The sequence below is a fragment of the Hypanus sabinus genome, unplaced genomic scaffold (assembly GCF_030144855.1).
Source record: "Hypanus sabinus isolate sHypSab1 unplaced genomic scaffold, sHypSab1.hap1 scaffold_742, whole genome shotgun sequence".
Classification (NCBI taxonomy): domain Eukaryota; kingdom Metazoa; phylum Chordata; class Chondrichthyes; order Myliobatiformes; family Dasyatidae; genus Hypanus; species Hypanus sabinus.
This window is the reverse complement of record NW_026781593.1, coordinates 133,009-139,287: the sequence shown is the minus strand read 5'-3', so window position 1 is coordinate 139,287 and position 6,279 is coordinate 133,009. Positions and strand designations below refer to the sequence as shown.

Sequence of the window (6,279 nt, the reverse complement as noted above, 5' to 3'; positions counted from 1 at the left end):
ACGCCATAGTTGTGAAAGAGTTGGCTGAAGACATGGTTGAAGTATTATAAATGATCTTGCAACAACCACTCGGTCTGCAATGTTTCCGGAAGACTTGAATATTGTAAATCTCACTTCACTCTTCAAGCAGGGAGAGACAGAAGAAAGGAAAATCTAAGCCATTTTGTTTGACCACAGGGGTTGGGAAGATGTCCGAGTTAATTATTACTGATGATGTCTCAGTGTACTTGGAGACACATGATAAACTAGGCCGGAGTCAACATGGCTTCATCCAGGGAAAATCTTGCCTGAGAAATCTAATGGAATTCTTTCAAGGGGGAACAAGCCAGACAAATGAGATCTACCGAATGCTTTTGAGAAGGTGCCACACAATGAGGCTGCTTGACAAGCTACATGGTAATACAGTGAAGGTTCTAGCATGGACAAAGCAGTGGCTGATGACTGGGGGGGGGGGGGGGTAACTAGAGCGTTGTACATGTACAGATATTTGGCTCATTTCTGAACGCGTCCCACTTACCAGAAAACGTCCGTCTCCAATCGACACTTGTTAAGTGTTTTTGATAGCGTCAAAATTGACCTTTCTCCAATGAAAATTCTCAACGCACGAACATCAACGAGCAAAAAGCTCGTTTACATATTTACATTGAAACCAATGTCATTGTGATCACCAGTTACGAGTTCGTTAGATCAAGCTTTTATCTCTTGCCCCGACTCATTAATTTCATAATAGTATATAAAGTATCGCAAACGCTCTCTGCAGCTAGTAAAAATCCTGAACACATTGGACGATCTCCTAACGCGGGACCGAATGGTCTACGTCTGCACCTATTGTCTATTGTCATATAGTCCTTTAAAAGTGTGGAATTAACAATCAACGTGCGGAAAGTTAAAAACACCTACTCTAACAACCGTAATGGTTTGCAATAAACAGCGATATCTCCTCAGCATTGGCCGTCAAGGTACTATTGACTATTGGGTGGGTAGTAAACTATCACCATTAACGTGATCATACCTTTCCTCTTTTTCAGTTTCACTCATAAAACCACAATAGTTTAATTCTGCATCTGTCCTGACTGAAGTCAGCCGTGACATTTTCGCTGACTATTAACGCTACTTTTCCTGCTTTAGTCCATCCCGCTCTATCACTCTGAAACAAAGGAACTCAGGGATACTGAAATGCCAGACCAGACTCTTCTGCAACCAAGTCTCATAAACGGCTAAGTTACCATGATACCAGGTTTTGATCCTAGCCCAAAGTTCATCGACTTATTCTCCGATACTTCTGCGACTGAAGTATACGCAGTGCAGAGCACTAGTCGTACCTTCCTGCCTTTGTGTGAGATCTTATCAAAATGTCGGTACAATCTCTCCACTAACTGTTCTGGCACGCTCGTTCCCACCTCCCTACAAATGTTGTTTAAACTTAATCATGCAGCGCCAGCTAACCTTCGGCAGGATATTATCATTTCTAGTTCACGTGCAAATCGTCTTTATCAATGGGTCTCAGGTTCCCTGGAAGAGAGATCAATGATCCAAAAAATCGTATGGCCTCCCTCCTGCACCAGACCATTAGCCACGTGTTAATCTGCATCATATTTCCTGTACTGGCCTGATAAGGACGCGGCACGAGTCGCTGTCAGAACCCCGAAGATCCTGCCCTACACCTCAGCACCTAAATCTCTGAATTTCCATTGCAGGAATTCGTCACTATTCCTACCGATGTCATTGGCACCGAGCTGGAGCCAACCCTGCCGGCTCACGCTCCTACTGGAGAATGTTCAAGACTTAATCCAAGTTGTCCCTGACCCTGGCACACGGGGGGCAACATACCATCCAGGAATCTGTTCTTCCCTTACCAGTCTGAGTCACAGACCATACTCAGAGCCAAAGATCAGACCTCTATGTCTTTCCCCGTCCAGGTCATCCAACCAGAAACGGCATCCAGGTGTTGCTGACGGTGATGGCCTTAGAGATAGTCTGCACTGGGTCTTTAAAACCTTTTTCCTCCTGATTGTCACCCAGTTTTCTGTGTCCTATCACTCTATATGTTCCGGTCCATCACGTCCGTGGCTCTGAATGAACCGGAGTTCATCCAGCTTCAACACCAGCACCCCAGGGCGGATTGTTACACGCTGCAGGTGTGAGCACTTCCCGCAGGTGTCATCATCAGGAACTCTGGAGGCCTCCCCGTCTTCCACATCCCGCGAGGAGCCTTTTACTGAGTCGATGGCGTCCAGAGCCTGTTCCTGCCTTATTTTAATGTGTTCAGTGCCGTTAACACTGGATCAGAGAACCTGAGCGAATTACGTTCTCTAAAGCGTCTCATCTCTCAGAAAGGCCGCTGCTCTAACGTCCAAAACACCCTGCTTCTGTTTCCTCTCCGTCAGATTAAACATTGATCTACAAGCCCGAACAACATTCTGACTGTAATAACTCATCCATGACGGAATGATGAAACAAACACAGGAGACCAAACGGCCTTTCTGCACGATGTCTTATGTTCTTGCGGAACTTGTCACATCTTCGCTTTATTCCACAATCATCAGATTATTGGGCCTTGTAGTCTACTTAACAGCATCCATCTGTAAAGCAGCGCTGCTCGGTATCATTGAACAACCTGTATTCAGTTTCTTTTGACATTGTTGCGATCAACTCCCACCCAGTTTTCAGATTCAGTCCTGTCTATAAACGTTTATTTCTCTGCTTCCCTAAATGTAAAATTATTGAGTCTTCCAAGCGTTCTCATCCATCTCAGCAAACATCCTTCACAGATTCTTGCCGAGACGCGTCTCACGAGTCTTCGATTTGGAATTGTTTTACAGCTTCACTTTCCACAGAAGTTGCCTAACCTGAGAAAATTGTAACACTCTCGCTTTCATTTCCGATTGGCAGGTCGATATGCGTGATTGTGTGTATATAACTTTGCTTACAAGTCAGGCATTCTTTCCGTTCTCAAACACACATCAAAAGTTGTCAGGATGGCCGAGTGGTCTAAGGCGCCAGACTCAAGGAATGAAAGTCCTTCCACCAAACGGGAGTGTTCTGGTCTCCATCTGGGGTCGTGGGTTCGAATCCCACTCCTGACATAATTTGTCTTTAAGTATTCAATCGAGGCGACGTTATTTCTGCAAACAAACCTTGGGTTGTTTGAGGTGGATTAGAAAAACTGTTGGAGGATAAGATTATGTTCTTGACACTGTTCATCGCATTACAATAGATCACTCGACACCGAACTGTGGGTAAATGATTTATTCAGAAACAATTTCACGGTGAAGGATCTCGTCCCGAAACGCCGACTGCTTACGTCTGTCCATAGATGCAGCCTGGTCTGCTGAGCTCCTCCTGGCATACTCAGCTGATCAATATAGTTTCTAAAGTGAAATGATTGGTCGTCGGAATATTCAATGGATGGGCATGTAGTGTACACTATCACCTTTTGATCAAAAGTCCGGTGTCGGATGGGTAGTAACTGTTCTTGAACGTGGTGGTGTGAGTCCTGAGGCTCTTGTACCATCTACTCAATGGCAGCAGCGAAAAAGGAGCATGGCAGGATGGTGACGACCTCTGACATTGGATGCTGTTTTTCTATGACAGCGTTTTACGTGGATGTGCCTAATGTTTGGCAGAGCTTTTCCCGTGATAGACTGGGCAGAATTCAATAAACTTTTTAAAGATTTTCCTTCAAAGGTACGGTATTTCCGTACCACGTCTCAATGCAGACAGACAATATACTCTCTACGAAACATCTATAGAAGCTCATCAAGGTTTTTGTTCTCACGCTGAATCTCCGCAGTCTCCTAAGAAAGCAGAGGAAATCGTAATGTCAACAAATTAAAGATACAGACGCGCCCCGCCTCTGATCGTCCAAGGAGAACTGGCTCAAGAACCTCAGGTTTTCCCTCTGCTGAAGACAACAATGGTTTTGCCGACATAAAGTTATGGGGTGTTGGCAAATCGTGTTTATAACATCCCCTCTTAGTTGAAATGTATGCCCTAAGAGAGGATCGTTTAAAGACTTGTAAACCCTGGAATGGAGATAACTTTTGCATGCACTACCAATATCTATGCCTGAAAATCTAAGAAACGACTGTCGGATTGCCCCTCACCTCCGATGCTCCAGAGAAAAAGAACAAGTTTGACTAAACTCTCGTTATTGCACAAACCGTCTATTTCAGGCAGCATCTTGGTGATGCTCTTCCGCACACTCTCCGAATCCTCGTCATCCTCTCTCTGGAGGATGGCCTGAACGGGGTGCAGCACAATTCCAGTGCTGTGATGCTGTACGCTCTGATTCCGCACATGTTCGGCAACCTGAGAAAATGCATCACGTCCATGTTCATTTAAAATCCCAGGATATAGAGTGTGTTTGTATGTATACCCTCTCATCAAAGCAGTCATTCAGACTATTCCGAAATTCAGCTGTTTATCTGGCATGTGGAGAGAGTACTGCAGAGCGGTCAGGGTGGCCGAGTGGTCTAAGGCGCCATACTTAAAGCGAGTAAGTCGCATCCTAGTAAACGTGAGTGTTCTGATCTCCAACCGGAGGCGTGGGTTCGAATCCCACTCACGACAAATACTCTGTTTTCCATGTGCTGTTTTTTTATAATGTAATCACTGTAATTTTACTGCAGCGATCAAAGCGTGGTATGTTTGGGAGTATGAGAAAGACACAATTAACATAAAGATTTTGTTTTAGTCACAACAGAGAGCAGAACAGGTTACATGGGATTCGGGCTGCGGTGTTTGATGAGAAAGAGGCCTCGGTGAGGAGTGTCTGCATCACCTTCTCATTCAGACACGTTGCTGGTCTCTGTATTGAAAAGGCATTTTACATCGTCGTTCTCAAACGTACATCTGCCGCGGAGCTCAGTAACGTGTGTTTAACACCTTTCTGGATTTGGGAATATCGGATTGATCATTCCGGACTGGATTATATACACTTTGCATTGTTTAACAGGCCACTTTTCCTTGTTTTGCAATGCAGATACTTTAAGTCGTACAGCATGGAAAATAGCCTTCGGCCCAATTGGTGCAAAGTTCAAAGCCGAAAGTAAATTTTGCATCACAGCATATCTGTATGCATATATCACCATTTGCAGCAATGAGATTGACATTCCTGCGGGCATCCGAGAAACACAATAAAATCCATGAAGGACCGCACTAACAGGACGGTCAAAACACTCAACGAGTACAACACAGCAATCTGTGCAAAGTCAAGTGAGAGAATAATGGTGATAGCAATATTAATTGTTATTTTACGCAATAATCCAGGGCGACTATGAAGCTCACTGGAGTTTGTTTAGATTTAACCTCTCTCAGAGACAACCAGATGAATTACACATTGACAGAGGATCGAATATGCACGATTTGGAATTATTCATGTAAAGCTGAAACACAATAGATAGTAAATATGATTTCAAAAGCTATAAGAACACAATCTGGACAAAATAAGCGTGTTAGATTAAACATAAAGAGAGTTGCAATTGAGGTAGCGTAATATATAACGGAACTGCAGGATACAGTACAGCTGATGGATGAATACTCTTATTTTATGTGTTAATGATTTGGATGCTGGAATTGATGATCATACGGACAGGTTTGTGGTCCAGATGATGATAGGAGGAGGTGCAGGAAATCTGGAGGAAGTAGAAAGTCTACAAAAGGACAGAGGAAGATGAGGAGAATGGGCAAAGAAGTGGCAGACATAAAACACTGCCACAAAATGTATGGTGCTGCACTTGAGCAGAAGAAATAAAATGGAAGGCTATTTTCTAATCGCAGAGAAAATTGGAAAATCTGAGGTGCAAAAGGACTCAACGTTGTTCGTCCAGCATTCCCTGAGGTGAATATGCAGGTTGCGATAGTGGTGAGGAAGGCCAATGCGATGTTCGCGATCATTTCCAGAGGAATGGAGTATGGATGCAGCGATGGAATTTTCAGGTTTTAAAATGCACTGTTGAGGCCTTACCTCGAGTATTGTGAGCAGTTTGGAGCCCCTTGTCTGAGACAGGTTGTGCTGTCACTGGAGACGGTTCAGAGGTGGTTTAGAAAATTATTCCAGGGTTGAAAGCTTTGTCATGCATGTGACGGTTCTGGGTCTCTACTCAGGGGAATTCAGGAGAGTGAGTGGTTCGCGCATCAAATCACCCCTTGGAGAGTCTCTATCACTCGTGTCACCCAGCTGACTACTGGACCGTCTCTCCCGGTGTCTGTCACTTGTGTCTCCCGGCGGCTTAGGCGCTCCTGCTCCATGACAAAACTTAGCTTCCCTCTGTTTTA

The 6,279-nt window shown here is 44.4% G+C and overlaps 1 non-coding gene across 1 annotated transcript; it reads left to right on the top strand.

Moving 5' to 3' along the window:
- Positions 1 to 2,972: 2,972 nt before the first annotated feature.
- Positions 2,973 to 3,086, top strand: trnal-caa (transfer RNA leucine (anticodon CAA)). The gene is made up of 2 exons: positions 2,973 to 3,010; positions 3,052 to 3,086. It is a non-coding gene; the product is annotated as a tRNA-Leu (tRNA).
- Positions 3,087 to 6,279: the final 3,193 nt, after the last annotated feature.